This window comes from Oculina patagonica, chromosome 2 (genome assembly GCF_052425735.1).
Source record: "Oculina patagonica isolate OP01 chromosome 2, crgOcupat, whole genome shotgun sequence".
Taxonomy (NCBI): domain Eukaryota; kingdom Metazoa; phylum Cnidaria; class Anthozoa; order Scleractinia; family Oculinidae; genus Oculina; species Oculina patagonica.
In genome coordinates, this window is record NC_135759.1 from 39511490 (window position 1) to 39531591 (window position 20102).

A 20102-nucleotide genomic window follows, 5' to 3' on the forward strand; every position below is an offset into this window, starting at 1 on the left:
CAGCGCGAACAATTTCGAATCTGTCACCTTTTCAGTGAAGTGACGATTTAAGTCGCAGTCGGCTTTAGCCCATAAGATTCTGTAGTTACAAACAATCGGGTAACCATTCAAAAACGCAACGCAACAAAATAAAAAGCCGCCACAATGAAGCTTTTTAATCCCAAACAAAGTAAACAGAAACGTAAGTAATTATTAAAAACATATAGGCACTTCCAGACCTCATTCTCAAAAATCTTATTATCCGCGCCAAGAAAAATTGCTTTCTTCTATACATGTATTAGTTTTGGTTTACTATTAGGTCACCGTACCTTCAAACCCCAAAAAATCAAGATCTTTCCCGAGTTTTGATTTCAGGAAGGATCCAGTAGTCGATTTTTCACCATTTAAACCGTCGATGGTCAATGTTAAATTTGAATAATTTGTTCTACTTGGCGTGAAACCACAAGTTATATGGTACCAGTCGTTTTTCACAAAGTCGTATTTGTGTTCTCATATCACACCTACTAATTAATGGCCATATTCCAAATCTCAGTCGTACATTAAGTATGCAGATGAACCAAAAAGCATTGCTCGTCTTCTTTGTGAATACTGTTTTGACAGTAGGATGTCAAATCAATTAAATATTACCGCCAAAGAACAAATTCAGGTTTTATGGTATAGGGGGGATTTTGACGCGAATATCGGCTAACAAAACATTGTGTTAAGGTCTGATTCCCTGTTGGCCAACGTTGCCAGCAGTGTTGCCAAGAAACATCTGAGGTTGGTCAGGTTGGGTGACGCTACCACCGGTGTTGCCGGACAGCATCTCTGGATGTCGGTCATAATTGTATTGACTTCCAACAGCCAGGTTCCCTGAGTTGATTCCTTGTTGGATCCTGAAATTGTCACCGTTGTTGCCAGACGACTTCTCAGGACGTCGGCCTGTATGGTGTTTAGGTTTAGTACCGATGTTGGGTTTTACCGAGTTGGTTTCTTGTTGGAAATGTCGGCCTTTCTTGTGTTTGGGTTTGATAGCAATCTCAACATTTCCTGTGTTGATTCCTTGGTGTCCTACACTGCCAGAGACATTACCAAACGAGTCGGTACCATGGTACCATGGGTTGTTCCGTCGGGTTTCTGAAAAACAAAATAGTATGTTTCAACTGAATCACATTTGAAGTTTGTCTTAAACATCGGGGACTCGTTATACGGCTTTTAACCCTTTGACCCCCAAATTTTCCTCAAAAACGCGTTTTTTTAGCCGCTAAACTGAAATTTTGGTGCTATGGTCTGGAATTTACCTCAACTTTGCTAAAGAAGCACTTTTTTACACTCCAGCAACATTTTCATACAGATTCTGTGTAAAAATGTACAATATTTTACTTTGGTGCATGCGCATAAGCCAAAATTTGGACTTGCTGAACCGTTGCAAATTTTTTTTTTGCCCCTTTTGCTTCCTTTTTTTTTTTCGCTTTCTTATTCTCGTTACTTTCTACTCTTCATATCCTATCTTTTGGCCAAAAAAGTTTTGACATTATCAATGGAAAACCCTGACAAGGGGACCTTGACCAATTACAGGTGTGCTGGCCTGTTTAGCAACGATTTTGCACCAAAAATGGATTTTGTTTTTCTTTGATTAGCTCTGTCAGAATGCAACTGATATTCAAAATGAACAGTCCTGTAGAACGGTCGATTTAAGCTCTATCAGATTCTTATCACGAAATTCCACTGACGTGCTAATTAATGACGTCACAAGTGAATCAATGACTGCACCTCCAAATAGCGCCTGAATGCGCGTTTAGGAGTGAAAGGGTTTAAGTTCTTCCACATATTAGTCCAATACGAGACCCCTTTACTGAGGACAGCCTGAGAAAATGATATATGAACTCACGTTGTATGATATCAAGAGAAAATCATTTTCTCTTGATGATATTGAGTCCTTCGTTACAAAAAGAAGCAGTTTTTAAAGGGAATCTTGGCTGAAACACAGTTTTAGCTTCAAGTATGACTTTTTAACATTTTTATTGTGATTACAAAACAGATTATTTACAAACACGCTTCTAACACTAATTAATCGGGCGTGGCCGATTTATATGTTACCCTTTGGTCGTCCTAGACGATAGTCTCCTGTTTGCTAAAAATAACGGGGATAGCCTGGGCCAATCGGTTTCACTTCAGTTTTGACAGTAAATCGTTGTAGGAACACTGGGTCGACTTTTGGGCTAATCTGCAATCTGGTTCTCTTCTTTGCTTCGGCGGGAAGACATAGAAAATAGCTTAAGGGGTAAAGTACTAATAATCACCATTGTGAAACTGTAGTTGCTTTGACAAGTTGAAGCTATTTTTGTAAATAAAAGGCGTAACGTCATTCATGTCACGCAATGTTTTTGTGGGAAACTTTGAAACTAGACGCTTTGCTGGTTTCTACAAATAGCAGTGTGATCTGGCGGTACATTTTTTTGAGGCGGACTCCACTTTAAAACTATTTTTTATATATTTAGCAAGAAGTATGTCGATTTTCATTTCCCCACAGTTGGGCGTCAAAGACGCCTGTCACAAAGAGTAGAATGTTTGCACAACTTGGTCTTGGAAATATTTTAGATTTGACTAGAGACGTTAGTAAGACACTTCTCAAGACGTCAGCAAAACATTGGCAATGTACAGTATTGGTGTGAACTTGAATGGAATTTTTTACGAAATCAGTAAAGCTATCGAATAAAAAGATGACTTGAAAATGAAAACTTCGAATAATTATAATTAAATACCAATTGAATTTTAGATGAGAAATTCCGGAAGTGACATCTGTGTTCAAAATAGGAATTTTTGTACAACTTAAAGTTCCGAAAAAAAAGACCACATGTTTTGTAAAAATCACAGACAACCATGATCAGGAAAACAAAACAGGCCAATGGGTTTTATTCACGAAAATACAACTTTCTTTAGAAAGATTTGTAAACAAGACAATGGAATCGAATTATATTTCACACGAAATTTGCATACATTTGAACTTGGAAAAAAGAAGTATCTCTGCCGAGACATAATAGCGAGACCTTACATTAATAATTATTGTATTCTGATCTGATTGTTATTTTTTATGCATTAACTATTTAAAGAGGGTCCTGATGGGGTAAAATGGAAACTGGGATTTGCTTATTTTTACTGGGATTTGCATATGTTTTTACTGGGAAAATGGGATTTGGGTCAATGGGACTGGGATTCACAACCAGAAAATGGGAATGGGAAGCACGTCAGTACATGGAAAAAAACATATATTTCAGGCTCAATAATATTCCTCAAGGCATAGTTACAATGTTGAAAACTCTGAAACAAAACTAACGCCTGCACGTAAGTGTCTTTCAAGTGGCGGTCAATTTTCCTGTCAATGATTTAGTTACTCAGCGGAATAGCTATGACTGAGCATGCTCAAACTAGTGTAATCTAATATGGGCGAAACACATCCTCGTACCCAGGGTCTTCGTTCCCTTTGAACAGCGGTCTGGAAACGATCGTAGAATTGTATAAAAAGATAAGAACCATATTGATAAAGGAAATTTTAAAACTTTATTTTGGCTCATTTTGACGAAATTCAGGATTTTCAAAGACTGCCAGTAAACGGCTGTATCTTGTCTGTCTAACGATTTTGCTACGGTTTCGAACGAGCTAATTTTTCAACATGATATCATGGTAGCGGGCAGAAGTCGGTTCGTTCTGAATTTTTCAATACGGTATACAAGTTACAGGTCAATATACAGACCCTCTGTACAGTAAAAAACGCTTTGGGAACAAACCATTGTGAACTTATTTTCTATGTTGATCAGTAAAAGTCCTTAGTACGACATGGGGTTTGTTATCAAGTTCGTTAGTACGTTAATACTGCAAGGTGTATAACCTCAGAGAATTATTATCAAGTGTGTTTTGTTTTATTAACGGTTTATACTCTAAGGTCTTGGTATGGGAGATCAAAATTAAGGCAAATTTCTGTTATTATCTGATTGCTTGGCACAGATTAGTACGATACTGAATTGTTTAGGAAATGTAAACAAACATTAAATTGAATGAGAGTAGAAAGGGAGGGACAGGTGGGGTTGAAAGGCTAAGGAGATGAAAAGGGAGGGAGAATTAAAATCCATGCTTGGTTATATCATGCAACCTTTGACTTCTGTTGTTTTCTCACAAGAACAAAACTTAAGGTGGGGTTCTACCTGAATTTGAATGGAACTTTAAGAGATTTAAAGAAGGGATTGAAGAAAAGAATGGAAACACCTCCAAACAGTTGACCCCCTCGCAAGAGCACTCCGGGTTGTCAGGAGACTGTTTGGTGTCCGTCCACCAATTTTTAACTTCAAATTCAAATTTTAAAATCACATCAAATCTCCAATATTTCTAATTTGTCTAAATTTTACTAATCCTTTGAGAAAAACTATCGCCTCCCAGACATCCCCCAAAATCGTCCAAAATTTAACAAAATACTGCAAAACAAATATATATGGGATAAGTAAAGCTTTTTGGATTTCTTGAAACGCGGCTGAAATGGTTTTCAGTGTTTTCCAGCCCTTATACTTTGGGTCAGTACTACTATTCTTTCCCCAGTTGCTATTACAGTAATGGTATGAAACAAATACCTAATCATTGGTCAATAAATTGTGATCATTTTCTTGACAATAGTAGTTACCTGATTAGGAGTTGTATACTGTTCCATTAAAGTGTAAGGGCTGGAAAATACTGAAATGCGTCAGCCACCTAAAGCGTTGGAAAAATTGGTCTTCAGGTAAAAACCCCGCCTTTATTAAGTATTGCGAAAAGGCTGCACTTTGCTAAGTGTTACAAATTTATATTTTCAAGACGTCTAGTTCAATCGTTTATTTGTATTGTGCGAAATATATTTTTATAAATTGAGATCATTATGTCATTAAGTAATAATGCAATCTTGAAAACATTCCAGATTTTCATTTTTAAATAGAAACACAAAAAAATTCAAATTTGGGAAAACAAGCCTGTCAAAATGACGTTGCCGTGGTGATTTCAAGTTACTGGCACAATAACTAATCCTACCAAATTATTGCGAGATAAATTTTAGATAAACGCGCAAAGTTTGGCAGCGTTTGGTTGAATCTTGAAAAAGTAATAAGCGTCCAAAGTCAGCGCGGGCTTCAAAAGCCCCCCCCCCGCCCCCCCCCGTCCTGAATAAGTTTAAGTGACTGTTTTTCCAGTGATTTTTACTGTACTGTACCCTGCCTTTCAAGTCAAAACAGATAGCTAGTTATTAAGCGCCCGATTTTAAGCTTCTCAAGCTTCTCAAACTTCTTGTTACTAATAACAACAGACGTATTACCTTTAACTAAAACTAATTACAAGTCACATTTCACAGACCTTATTGATTTTAACCTTAGTGAATTTAACCTACTAGAGTAGCACCTAGAACTTATTTTGACTGTATCTCCCTCTGCTTATTAACTTAAAGTGCCTATGAAGTAAAAAATATTTTGTGTTTTTTGTAGCTTATTATGCCTACTTTTCGGAAAGCCAAAAAAAAAACTGCCTACTGCGCCTTATACACTATTACCATGAAATGTCGTTTCACATGACCCAATAAGATTAATATATTGCGCTGCTGACTTTTTCATTGACGCAAAACAAAGCACAAACGAGCTTCCCCATTCCTCTGGATTATTCCTCGTTTTTACACGAACGAAACCGCCAGCTACACAGGCTACTCATATAAGAAACAACAATCACTTGCGCTTTTTTGATAAAAACCGAGCAGGGATAGACCACTAGCCAACAGTCGCTCCCATCAGAATAAATATCTTGAGTTGTACTTAAAGGGACTGTGTCGCGGCTAAGTTGATTTTATATTATTAAATTGTGTCCTATATTCGCTATGAAACTAAATTTATGAAAAGAAATTAATTCTATGATTCTAAATGACAAAACCGTAGCTTCATTGCAACCAAATGTGTCTCCCGGGCATTATAATTAATCGGGCGTGGCCGATTTATAGTTTACCCTTTGGTCGTCCTAGACGATAGTCTCCTGTCGGCTAAAAATGACGGGGATAGCCTGGGTCAATCGGTTTCATTTCAGTTTTGACAGTAAATCGTTGTAGGAACACTGGGTCGACTTTTGGGCTAATCAGCAATCTGTTTCTCTTCTTTGTACAACTTAAAGTTCCGAAAAAAAAGACCACATGTTTTGTAAAAATCACAGACAAACATGACCAGGAAAACAAAACAGGCCAATGGGTTTTATTCACGAAAATACAACTTTCTTAAGAAAGAGTTTGTAAACAAGACAATGGAATCGAATTACATTTCACACGAAATTTGCATACATTTGAACTTGCAAAAAAGAAGTATCTCTGCCGAGACATAATAGCGAGACCTTACATTAATAATTATTGTATTCTGATCTGATTGTTATTTTTTATGCATTAACTATTTGAAAGTGGTTCTCATCGATGAAAACAAAACGGTTTTTCGTTCACTGCTTAAAGTATTTATAGACGTGAAAACATTCGCTTAATCAAATTACATTCTGCACGAAATATTTTGTATCCATTTGTCCCGAAACTTTGAGGAAATTGAAATCTTTGTGGACTTCAGTACTGCATAAAAGCAGTTCATAGAATTGAATAAAAAGATAAGAACCATATTGATAAAGGAAATTTTAAAACTTTATTTTGGCTCATTTTGACGAAATTCAGGATTTTCAAAGACTGCCAGTAAACGGCTGTATCTTGTCTGTCTAACGATTTTGCTACGGTTTCGAACGAGCTAATTTTTCAACATGATATCATGGTAGCGGGCAAAAGTCGGTTCGTTCTGAATTTTTCAATACGGTATACAAGTTACAGGTCAATATACAGACCCTCTGTACAGTAAAAAACGTTTTGGGAACAAACCATTGTGAACTTATTTTCTATGTTGATCAGTAAAAATCCTTAGTACGACATGGGGTTTGTTATCAAGTTCGTTAGTACGTTAATACTGCAAGGTGTTTAACCTCAGAGAATTATTATCAAGTGTGTTTTGTTTTATTAGCGGTTTATACTCTAAGGTCTTGGTATGGGAGATCGAAATTAAGGCAAATTTCTGTTATTATCTGATTGCTTGGTACAGATTAGTACGATACTGAATTGGTTAGGAAATGTAAACAAACATTAAATTGAATGAGAGTAGAAAGGGAGGGACAAGTGGGGGTGAAATGCTAAGGAGATGGAAAGGGAGGGAGAATTAAAATCCATGCTTGGTTATATCACGCAACCTTTGACTTCTGTTGTTTTCTCACAAGAACAAAACTTAAGGTGGGGTTCTACCTGAATTTGAATGGAACTTTAAGAGATTTAAAGAAGGGATTGAAGAAAAGAATGGAAACACCTCCAAACAGTTGACCCCTCGCAAGAGCACTCCGGGTTGTCAGGAGACTGTTTGGTGTCCGTCCACCAATTTTTAACTTCAAATTCAAATTTTAAAATCACATTAAATCTCCAATATTTCTTATTTGTCTAAATTTTACTAATCCTTTGAGAAAAACTATGGCCTCCCAGACATCCCCAAAAATCGTCCAAAAATTAACAAAATACTGTAAAGCAAATATATATGGGATAAAGCTTTTTTGGATTCCTTGAAACGCGGCTGAAATGGTTTTCAGTGTTTTCCAGGCCTTATACTTTGGGTCAGTACTACTATTCTTCACCAGTTGCTATTACAGTAATGGTATGAAACAAATACCTAATCATTGGTCAATAAGTTGTGATCATTTTCTTGACAATAGTAGTTACCTGATTAGGAGTTGTATACTGTTCCATTAAAGTGTAAGGGCTGGAAAATACTGAAATGCGTCAGCCACCTAAAGCGTTGGAAAAATTGGTCTTCAGGTAAAAACTCCGCCTTTATTAAGTATTGCGAAAAGGCTGCACTTTGCTAAGTTTTACAAATTTATATTTTCTAGACGTCTAGTTCAATCGTTTATTTGTATTGTGCGAAATATATTTTTATAAATTGAGACCATTATGTCATTAAGTAATAATGCAATTTTGAAAACATTCCAGATTTTCATTATTAAATAGAAACACGAAAAATTCAAATTTGGGAAAACAAGCCTGTCAAAATGACGTTGCCATGGTGATTTCAAGTTACTGGCACAATAACTAATCCTACCAAATTATTGCGAGATAAATTTTAGATAAACGCGCAAAGTTTGGCAGCGTTTGGTTGAATCTTGAAAAAGTTATAAGCGTCCATAGTCAGCGCGGGCCTCAAAGGCCCCCTCCCCCCGGCCTGAATAGGTTCAAGTGACTGTTTTTCCAGTGATTTTTACTGTACTGTACCCTGCCTTTCAAGTCAAAACAGATAGCTAGTTATTAAGCGCCCGATTTTAAGCTTCTCAAGCTTCTCAAGCTTCTTGTTTAAAGTAACAAGCAGACAAGATTTACTTTGAAAACTGTTCCGCCGGACCATATTTCAAAAACCCATATCGCAATCCGTTGCAATCTTCGACACTTTTGGCCATCCGTACCTTCTTTTGCATTTGGTGTGTTATTTAAATATTCTTGTCACTGTTTTAAGAGGTTATTTTATATATTTGAACGAATTTGATGGTCATTTTTTATGCCCAAGTTTGGCTAAAATCCGTGACACGGTCCCTTTAAACGAAACTCAACACCAGTAGTTCTCGTCTACCAAAAATGCAACTTTGTGTGCCGTTTTGATAAGAATCTAATCGTACCTTCATTGGATACACCTGGCGAGGAAAGCACAAAGAGATATTTAATCGGGGCAATCTGCCTAGCGCCGTGTCGTCGATGAACGCGTGCTGCACGATGAAGAAATCAGTACAAACATTATGAGCATCTGAATGTAAAACTTCTGCAGAAAACTGCCGCTTATAAATCATGAAATTAACCTTCAATTGCTACGTTGTTGGAATGTTTTTAATCGTCCAATTTGGTAAGTATTGTACTGCATTGGAATTAAAATTTGATTCAAAGTTGGATTTTTAAGCCTAGACAGTGCTACGTTATGATACAACTAAATTGTTGCCGAAAGCATATTATTCGTTATATCTGATCTCGATCTTCTCGTTATGAAGGTAAACTTGGATACAACAAACTTACTGGATAAATCCATTTATTAAACATTTTAAAGCAAAGGCTATGCTAACATTTGCATGTGTTTTCCCTTTCCAAAATAAAGCATAAGGCCGTAATTCGCATCAGTGATTTTTTCGTACTCTTGTTTACGCCAGGAAAACAACGCTTCAGTGTTCGTGATTTATATTCCAATGAATTAAATAATAAATAGGGTTTGGTTGAAGAAGACACTGTAAATTGGATGTAAAAGGCCGGCTTCGTTACATCTTGGTTTATGTACATTGACCATTTCATTCGGTGATTTTTATACGAGCGATTTCCATAACTGAAAAAAGGCTTTTAGATTATTACTTAACCGGGAGCTTCGTTATATAACGAGTTTCGGATATAAAGTTCAGCTACGCTCTTCTTTTAGTTAAAATTTTAATTTAATGAACACTTTTTTTAAAAAAAATTATGTCATCAAATAAGAAATGCACAAAAATGCCGTTTTCCACGAGCTAACAAAGATGAAATTCAGTTGAGAACAAATACCACAAAAATTCAGTTTGACATCATAATTTGTTTTCGTTGTGAAACCTCAACGGTTAAAAGATAAAATTTATATTTTGGAAAGTTAGTCATTAAGTCTTGCGTGAAGACGTCGAAGGTAAGCACCGGCTATATAAAAAGCGATTTAGGCGAAGCGAAGTGAACTTTTTAACATCTCCAGAATAACTGATTTATCAAGTCGAAGCTTGAATATATATTGAATGATAATTCTAAACGTTCAATACACGCCAGAATATTATTGCCGCCTTCCATATCCTTAGTTGATTTTTTTAATGTTTAAGTGTAAATTTTTCTGCCAGTAGATGGTCATCATATTGTTTCTGGAAGTAATTTTTTTTTCGCTTTTCGCAATAATTGCGCAAATTTCCAGTTCTTTTATTTTTTATACACATTCTACATAATTATCGAAACTACGAGATGTTTCTGAGAATCTAAACCAAAAGGTTTATTAGTAAATTTGTACTAGCCGAAATGCGATGTGATGTGTTGTCCCTTGCTAGCTTTCCGGAAGAAATAAGAGCCCAAAAGACCGGATGCTCTCGCAGGCTATTTTCAAAATTGTAGCAGATTACAACACCTGGGCAGCCTAGTTTGTAAATGATCTGTATTTACTTAAAATCTTGTTTTGAAATGATTCAACTTATTATTAGCCAGGGAAAGACAATAAGAACTAAAAGCATTTACGAAGACAGATTTGACTGGTGAACAGGTTTTTATCTTTTAAAATTTAATTGCCGCCAAAAATCCGCACGTAAAGTAAATACAATTACATAAAAAGATTTTGCAAATTGATTGCTTAATAGCTGATCGACCATTCAAATATTATTCATAAAAATGTCAGCTGCTTAGAGAGTGTCCAATAACAGTAATCGATGACCAGACGAAATCTGATTAACATGAATGGATTGCGCGTCGTATCATCGAGTATCATACACCAAATCCAGCAGATGCCACTCTTCTGCAATCTATTGTAAACAAAAAGTTATTGCTAGTTATACATCGTTGGAATTCTTTATCCACGAAAAGCACAAGAACTCGCGTTACATTATTTGTTTTCTCTGTCGTTTCAATTTATTTTATTAAAACGGTCTACAAAGGCTGAAGTACGATCGTATCATAAAAAGGGCATTGCATTCTTCAACTACATCGCCCGTTCTAAATTTGTACATGCTTAGCGGCCCGCGCAAAAGAAAGGACATACAGGCCAAGTGACTAGTCTGTCAAGTAATTCACAAACTTAATTCTCAATAAATGCAAAGCTTTGTCAACTGATGGACCGGATGTTTGCGATATTTGCACACTGAATTACACTGTGACCGATTGGAGTACAAGAGATTATTGAAGTGCAATGTATGGTTTATTTCAGTTGAGGGAATTTTTTGGTCAGCGTGGGGTCCCTGTTCCAAGACTTGTAGCGGTGGAATGCAAACACGAACACTCAACTGCAGCAGTAGTGAACAAGCGTCTAAAGAATGGCGGGATTGCATCAACAACAAAGCGACTCAAACGAGAAACTGTATCAATAGGCCCTGTTCAGGTAAGAGCGTTAATATTTAACTTCTAATCATACGGTTGTCATGTAACACTGACGATCTTAATGGGCTAGTCTCTGCCAAGTAAAAAAAAGCTCCTGTTGGACTTTCCAATTGCCTCTGTCCTGATACACAACCTTCTTATGAAAGTGAGTTTTACAGCGTGTTTCAGTTTCATTCAAATTAGAATCGTTCAGTTCATGTAAAAGCATTTGCACCTAGCCTCACTTGGAAACTGAGGCAAAATTCAACCAAGATGGGACTCTATACGTTTTCACCTCACATTTTTTATTTTCTTTGGGCGGTTGGTAAAGCACAGCTGAAGCTAATAGGGAAGAGTTGCTCACAGCGCTACTACTAGTACAGTATACAGCCTTATAAGACTCCAGCTAAGAAAGGAAGGCTCTTACTCTCCGCTTACTATTCCCTGGTCGGAAGATATTATTTGTTGTTGTTGTTGTTGTTGTTGTTAATGATGATGATTTGCCGATAGCGGTGAGACAAAATATGTTAAGTCAAGACTTACATTTTTACGGTGTTCATTGTTTAGATTTCGCCTTAAAGTGTTACCAGTGTCAGGGTCCAGAGGTGTTTTGCCACCACAGCAAGCTCAGACGAAATCAAACTTACGATGCTTGCAACAAACATCACAACAGATGCATTACAAAAAAAGTTCGAGTTTGATGCTGGTGTAAAAGAAGTTTCCATGGGCTGTGGAAGAGAAGTGGAATGTAGAACAGCCAAAAAGAAGTGCAAAAGGAAGGCTTTTCCTCACTACAAGTGTCATGTCAGCTGCTGTGAAGAAGATTACTGTAACAGTGGTAATCTGTTGTTAAGTGGACTGGTTGGTGTCCTGTGCAGTGTATTTCTGCCCTTAGCAATATATTTGCATTAAACTTTTTAACAATGTAAAATTTCTCTTTAATGCGTAAACCACCGTTCGGCTGGTGGCAGTTAACCTGCTATCAGGCGTTCTTTTTTTTCTCGCGAAAAAAAAGAACGCCAGTTAAAGGGGTGACCGCCTTTGGTGTATTTTTACACTAGAACTCTGTGAAAAAAGCAAGTGTATATTTCCTGATATATTTTGTTGGCCGTTTCATAGTGTAGTGGCATCGCTATGCATTTTTACGACTCTTGTAGAATTTAGCGAGTCCGTAGAACGAGTCGGAAAACAAATGTAAAACAAGTCGATGAACGAACAGCTTTTTGAATGTGCAATGAAGCCTTTTTTCACGTAACTAGCTTGAAATGACAAAAATCAACAAGATAAATAACAAGAAATGACAAGATAAATTGCACAAACCCCGCTTCGTTCCTCAAAAATATAAATAAAAAAATACATCGCAGGTCCCACCGAGATTTGAACTCGGATCGCTGGATTCAGAGTCCAGAGTGCTAACCATTACACCATGGGACCTCTCACTGTTAGGGGACTAAATTATCATTGTTGAAGCTTCGTTTAACTGGGTTTCCAGTGTATGTGTTGTGGTCTAATTTTATCTTTGGTTTAAATTCTTCAAACCAGTTTAAATTTTATTTTTTATTGTCTCAAGTTCATTATCATAATCTGAAACGAAGGGAAATAAAAAACAAAAGTGATTTGAAAAAAATAAAACCAAAGATAAATTTAAACCACAAAATTTGCGTGCAACCCACGAAACAATATGGAAGAGAGACTTGGAGAACGCGAGAGGAACAAAAAGTCGCTACTAGAGACGTGAGCAATTTCCTGAACTCGATTATTTTATTTCATTTCATTTTATGCTATTTATTAGCCACATGCAATATAAGAGTACAAGTAATACAAGTACGGTTTCAAAAGTAGTTAGGACGCCTAAAAGAAACTAACAACTTTATATTAATTAGGCCTACTTAGCTTGGATCTTAAGCTTCTTCATATAACATTTGAAGATTACGTGGAATAAAGTTTTCTCTTAAGGTGTTTCTTCCAAATGGGCGCAAAAACAAAATACGCCTTCCGGCATTCGCGATGTATACTCCCTTTTAAAATTGGATTGGTAAGATACTGCAAAATGCTTCAGGCACAGAAGGAAAAATGACATATAAAAGTAGAGGTCCCACCGAGATTTGAACTCGGATCGCTGGATTCAAAGTCCAGAGTGCTAACCATTACACCATGGGACCACGCGTGCTTTGAAGCGAAACAAACCCAGCTAAATCACCAGTTATCATAAGGTTGAATTCATAAAAATGAAGGATCGTGTCCGTTATCTATCCCCCCATCAGTGGCATCTTATTCTTCTCCTTCTCTATGAGTTCCTGTCCATATTAGTTCTGTACAGAATTTCCAAAGTGTTTGGATGTTGAATTTTGGACAAAACCAAGTGTCCGAAAAATTTCCGAACAAGTGTCATGTCAGCTGCTGTGAAGAAGATTACTGTAACAGTGGTAATCTGTTCAGTGGCCTGTGCAGTGTATTTCTGTCCTTAACAATACACTTGCATTAAACTTTTTGACTTTTTAAGGTAGCGAGTTTGAAAAGCTACGTTTCAAGCGTCAGCCCTTCCTTTGCATTACTGTACTATAACTTCACAAGTTAAGAGGAAGGAAAGACCGAGGGAGGCTTTTCCAAATTTCGTATTCCGGGGGAGCATTTTATGGATGGTAGGGAGAGAGAGGAAATTATATGGAAATATATATATATATTATTTATTTCTACCAAGAGAGGATAATCCTCTCTTGTTTCTACTCACCCTACTTTAAACGGTTTATCATTCACAGTTTCCTGAAGGGTATTTTTCCGTCAGCCGTTACTAAGAGAAATGCTGTATCATTGTTGATCAAGTTATTTTACAACAGATCCGGAACATATAGTTACTTGATCATGAGATGTGATATTCGACTTTAGACCTTTTTTCTCTGACGGCTTCTAAAATACCGACAGAAATGACCTTGAGGGTTTACTGCTTAAGTGATTGTTATGAAATATGGGCGCGTAATTGTTATGACAGCAGGGCAATATCCGTTAGCAACAAAAAGGTACATACCTGCTATTCAAAGAGCGAAAAGGCAAACAATATACGCTTAAGTGTGTTGTACTGAAGTTTTACGAAGCTCACAGATTCACCAGCCAACTTTTACGGCTACATTACCGGGCTACATTACCGGGCTTGTGTTGAGAAAAGTTATCCTGACTTAACATGACGAAGCTTACGTTAGTAGTCATTTTCGTTTTGTTTGCTTTCGTAAGACTTGGTAAGTAGATCGAAACAAACTGTTTGAATGTTATTAAGCTGCGTTAAACTCAAGATGCTTTGATCACGTATTCATTGTTGTTCCAACTTAACGAGGCAATTCTGCGGGAATAGACAGCATGTGAAGTCAGTTGTATTCCTTAGTTTCATTCAGAAGTCAATTAAAATACCAATTGAACAAACGTAAAATGAAAATTGAGTTAATGCCAACAGGTGAAGCCATGCAATAACGCTCTACGCAGCGCAGCTACGAAGTTTATTATGTGGACTGTACATGTCAGCCAGTAGTTTTAGTTATAGCCCCTTGAGAAGTTCCATAACACCGAGCGAGTAAATCAGTAAGCTTGGCACAGAAAAAGTAAGAAAACTGAGTAAGTCGTGAGAAAGTTGTATTTTCTAATACCGCATGCAGTCACATGAAGTTATAGATTTTGAACAACAAATGTCGTAAAATTCGTGTATGATCTCTTCGTTTGAGAAGGATTAGTTTGTGGTTACATAAGATCAATTTACAATGAAACCGTCGATGTACCCACCAAAAGCGTTTTATTCCAAAGCTATTTTTGTAATTAAAGCATCAAGATGTGTTGAACAATGGAATATAAAAGATTAATCTACAGTTGAAAGCTTCCTTCCTCGTTCCCAGGGTCTACTCCGCTTTTAAAATGGCGACTGGGGGAAGACCCTGGTTTACAGTGATCTAACAACCGCTCTGATTGGTCTTTAGATCCAGCCATTCTTATACATTAGTTGTGATTGGCCGAAATAGTCTTCCTCGCAAAATGGCGGACATGCGAAGTTGTATTTTGTTCTTTCTTGGGTACTTGAAACGAGAGTATTGCCAGTGAAATATTCCTCGTGTTGTCCCAATTATTCACGGCAACCAAGGAAGAGCTGAAGTTGATGTTGGACCGTTAAGCAATTTGAAATTCTTCAACGTTCACGATCAAGAAGTGGAATGAAGGTGATAGATTCGATTGATAAACACCCTGAGCTTTGAGATCTTCAGTCAGCCGGAAGTTGTAGTTTATTGATGTATATATGTTATTATCCGAAGTTCGAAATAGTAACGGAATCCTTATTAATGTATAAATTGCTCACACAAAGGATGACTTTTTCAATCAATCAATCAATCAATCAATCAATCAATCAATTTATTAATGTCATGGCGCGGGATAAGGTTGCCCTCTATATCCGAGCCAGAAGCTCATGTTAAAAGCGCATGGCAAGAATTAAAATACATTATAAAAACAAAAGAAACTAGTATAAGTAAAAAATAATACAAATTTAAAAATAGCTAGATAACAATATCTTATGAGTAAAAAATTTTAAAATGTAAAAATGCTTTAACCCACCCACACTAAATGTTACACCCAGAATTAAAAACTTGAAAAATGATAATTATGCTAAAAATAAGCCGCTAAAATCTATGAAATATAATAGCATAGTTAGTAGAGGTCACCTCTACTAACTATGATAATAGTTACATTTGCAACTAGCCTTTAAATTAAAAAAGTCAAATGTTTTCAAGTGTTTTCGAAAGTCTCTCAAGTTACTAGATTGTTTACCGCAAGAAGGGAGCTGGTTCCATAAGTGAGTTAATTTGTAGGCGAAAGTGTTGTGGTAGAAGCAATTGTTGTAGGATGGTTGAACAAGATTTAAGCCACTGATTTGTAGGTTGTAATGAGAATTGCGATGTTGAAATAAGTCGGAGATGTAACTCGGTCCATTACCATTAATACATCTAAAAAGCAAGGTGAGTGATTGATCGTACCTTCTATGTTCGAGTAATTGCATGTTTGCTACAGACAAAATGGAATTAAATTCTAAGCTATTTCCAGCATTCAGAAGGGTTCTCAAAGAATAATGGTTAGAAGATTCAAGTTTATTGATTAACGTTTTGTTAATTCCCAATAAAAGCACTGAAATGTGGGCTGCAGTGTTCCATGTGGGGTAGGATGTAAGCTTTATACAGCAAAAGTGCAACATCGGCAGGCACCAATCTTTTTAGTCGCCTCAGAGCTCCAATTTTGGCATACACTTTCGTTAGAACGGCTGATATGTGTTCCTTAAAGGACAGTTTATTGTCGATGAGAACACCAAGAATCTTTAGGGAGTCCTTTATATCAATAGGAGAACCGCCAAGATGAAAAACAGGCTGGTCTGAGGATTTTCCCAAAAGCATGGTTTGTGTTTTGTTATGATTGATTGACAAGTGGTTTGAAGAAAACCAAGATGAAAGCTTCTGCAGATCTTGGTTAAGAGACAGCTCTAAAGCTGCAGTGTTCGTATCTGATGCATACGTTGTCGTGTCATCAACATAAAGCCGCAATGAAGCTCCTTGAACAACAAAATTCAGGTCATTAATGAATATGTTGAACAATAGTGGCCCCAAGAGACTGCCTTGAGGAACACCACAATGTAAGGGTAAAAAGTCTCTTAAAATTCAATATGTGCAAAAATTATATATGATTTGAGCGATGTATTTTCACAGTGATGTACTGGCAAGATGCAATCAAACATGTTTCCTAAAGCTATTGGGCTGCATATTTTTTTCTAATTAGGTTTAAGTTAGTCCGTGGTCTTAGAGAATTTTAAGCGTCTAAATGCAATTATATATTAGCAGGTTAGTCAAAGTGTCAAATTGCTTTCTTTTAGCTTACACCTTCTAAACAGGGTTACTGTAAATTCCAATCTAGCACATAATTTTATGTTGGCCACCCCCCCTCCCATAAGGTTTTTTCCAATTTTTGAGAAAGCGATTTACTCTACAGTACTGAAACTTTCAGTAGCTGTTCATTCATCCTTTGCCGCAATTTTGATATGTCAACCATGTGTCCATGATATTTGACGTTGTCATGGCAACGTCATAAATACAGGCAGGTCTCGCCAAAAATCGTCATTTTTAACATTTTTCTTTATTCTTTCCAGTTTTTTTAAACAGAATTACGCGATTTGCTTATTTTAACATTCCATAAGCATTCTGACTTGATTTTGCATCAATTTCCGTTATTTTGTGACTTTCTAAGAAAATGTTGAAATCCAAGATGGTGGATCCAAGATGGCGGCTCTAATGACGTCACAACCAATTAAAATTATGCCATCTTGTAGAGTAAGCTACGGGCTTTCTTCTGAGAGAAAAATAATTTCGCTACGCCTTAATATAACGAAAACTCCGGGGAGGGGTTCCATCCACCCCCCCCCCCCCCCTTGTACGATGGTGGGGTATGAGTTTGCTTGTACGTCCGAGGGTTAAATCACCTGGTTAAAAGCATATTTTAGTCTGATGTTTGGATTTATTTCGAAAGCCCCATTTAGGTACATTTTTGTGGGATTTCAATTATTTTGGTGCACTGTGGGGTATTTTTAACAGGTCAATTTTTCACTTTTTTGTTCCTCCAACTAAAAGAACCTCAGTTTTTGGTCGCATCATAACTATGTGGATTGAGTTTGATGTTGGTTTTTTTTTCCTTGCTCTGACGATGATTTTTCCCCAGGTTGTCTGGTTTTCCTCTCTCCCAAAAAAAATCAACACTTCCAAATTCCAATTAAATTGGGAACAGTGGTTGAAGAGCCACTCTGTGGAAATACCACTGCAAATTCCCATTTATTATTTATTTGTTATCATAAATTATTTGCCCTGGATCATGTGTCACCTTAACTCTATGCTTATTAGTTTTATGTTGCTAATGCTTTTGTTTATATCAGTACACCATTAATTAAAGTGTGCTTTGCACGGGCTCCTGTTATTGCATATTAAATTGGTTCCAAATATTGGCTATTTTTGGTCTAATGTCTACTAGAAATAGAAAAGTAGACCAATTAAAAAGTTTTACAAGCAGTGGAGAATATTTGAAACTTTGCAACAGGGCAAGACTAATGACATTTTTTGTCTCTGTAAAAACCAAGAATTTTTCAGTTTTTAGATTGCGAGACTGATCAAGACTCCAAAATGGCTTTGTAAAAAGACAAGAGTATGAGATGTACAGAACCCCTAAAAGAGCAAAACCCGTGAAGTTTACTAAAAATTTTACATGGCCCATATTTAAAAAAAACATTCACCACCCAATAAACTAGTTCCCAAAACGAAAAGTTTAATTAACCATAATACCTTTTACATCTGGGGGGTCCAGACTCAAAAAGTTATTGTTTAGATATATATAAAAAAGTCAAGAAATAATCTTAGAAGTTTCCCTTTCTCTATTTTCACACTTTCTCTATTTCTTTATTTCCACAAAGTCATGAAATTTTACAGATGCTTTGGACACAACCTTATTGCCCACAACACACAGATATTTTTGAAATTATGTATCACTCTTAAACTTGGCCATTTTACTTATTATCATTTCAAGGTGCTCTTTCCAGCAGTGTCAATAGATTTTTGAAAAACCATGGAAGAGCATACACAAATGGTTCTTTTAACAACCAAACACAAACGGCGCCTCTAGCGGCCACATAGTCTGAAAAGTAAAAAAAAAAAAATTATTATTTTTGAATGATATGTTTGTTATGTCTTGTATTTAAATAGGCAGATGTTAAATGAGATGCAATGAACATGAGCAGGAATCTCATAACATACGTTTGAGACATTAACAAAGCCCGGACTAAATCTGAAAGTTCCATTTCTTGTTTTTTATTTACATGTTTATGAAACAGCCATTTATTATAAGGTAAAGGCATCAACTTGTACTTACGAACGAAAACAAAATCGATCTAACGAAATAAAGTCAAATACATTTAAAATTAAACCTTCCATAAAATATCCGATTATATATTATACTTCAGTCAACTGTTCTGATTTTACTTATCTTCTGGTATTTAATAGGTCGTCTGTACCTAAGATTTGAAGCAGCTATATTAAACAAAGATACCAAAATTTGCATCAACTCTTACGTTAAACAAAACGAAACACTCAAACCTCACGCGTCTGGGTAGTAGAAATCATAAGAAATCTATCTGGAAATTTAACAATAAGTAAAATAAGGGAAAATAAAGGCGCGGTAGAGTGCTCCTTTGGTCTTACAAGGTAGAATATTTTTTAGCCTATTCAGGGCATTCACTTGTCCTCCTACTTTACGACAAATATCCGCGATGTGGGCATCAAACTTGAGCCTGTTATCTAGTGTAACACCTAATAATTTGATTTCTTTAGAAATGGGAATTCTTTTATCCACACATTTAATGTTCATATCATAATCACTGTTTCCCAGCACAAGAGCCTGGTACTTTTCAGGATTCGCTTTCATCCCACTTTGCTGGAACCAATGCAGCGTGTTTGCTAAGTCCCTATTGATATCCTCCTCGACAACTTGTGGGCTTGGATCCGAGGTGTGAATCTTCGTATCATCTGCGTAATTCATGAACTTGCACCTTTCAATAGCAAAGTTTAAATCATTCATAAAAATGTTAAATAACAGTGGTCCCAGAATAGATCCCTGCGGGACCCCAGCCGCCACACCTGTCCAGTCTGAAAAGGTGTCGCCCAGCTTCACTCGCTGATACCTGGATGATAGATAGCTGTACAAAAGGGCAACTGCTTTGTCTTCCATGCCATAGAACTTAAGCTTCTCCAAGATCAGTTCATGTGGCAGGCAGTCAAATGCCTTGCTTAGATCAATTGCTATCGCAGCAATCGCATTGCGTTTATCCAGTTCCTCTTTCCAATGCTCTGTTAGCGTTAATAGTGCTGGAGGACATCCGTGATATTTGCGATAAGCAAAAACAGAATCGTGA

At 36.6% G+C, this 20102-nt stretch overlaps 2 non-coding genes and 1 pseudogene across 3 annotated transcripts; 1 reads left to right on the forward strand and 2 right to left on the reverse strand.

The window, feature by feature from the left end:
• Window positions 1-8793: 8793 nt before the first annotated feature.
• Window positions 8794-13748, forward strand: LOC144642071 (uncharacterized; annotated as a pseudogene). Its single transcript, XR_013568690.1, has 3 exons — window positions 8794-8927; window positions 10989-11159; window positions 11705-13748. The product of XR_013568690.1 is annotated as an uncharacterized LOC144642071 (transcript).
• Window positions 12500-12571, reverse strand: Trnaq-cug (transfer RNA glutamine (anticodon CUG)). The gene has a single exon. It is a non-coding gene; the product is annotated as a tRNA-Gln (tRNA).
• On the reverse strand, window positions 13228-13299 carry Trnaq-uug (transfer RNA glutamine (anticodon UUG)). Its single transcript has one exon. It is a non-coding gene; the product is annotated as a tRNA-Gln (tRNA).
• Window positions 13749-20102: the final 6354 nt, after the last annotated feature.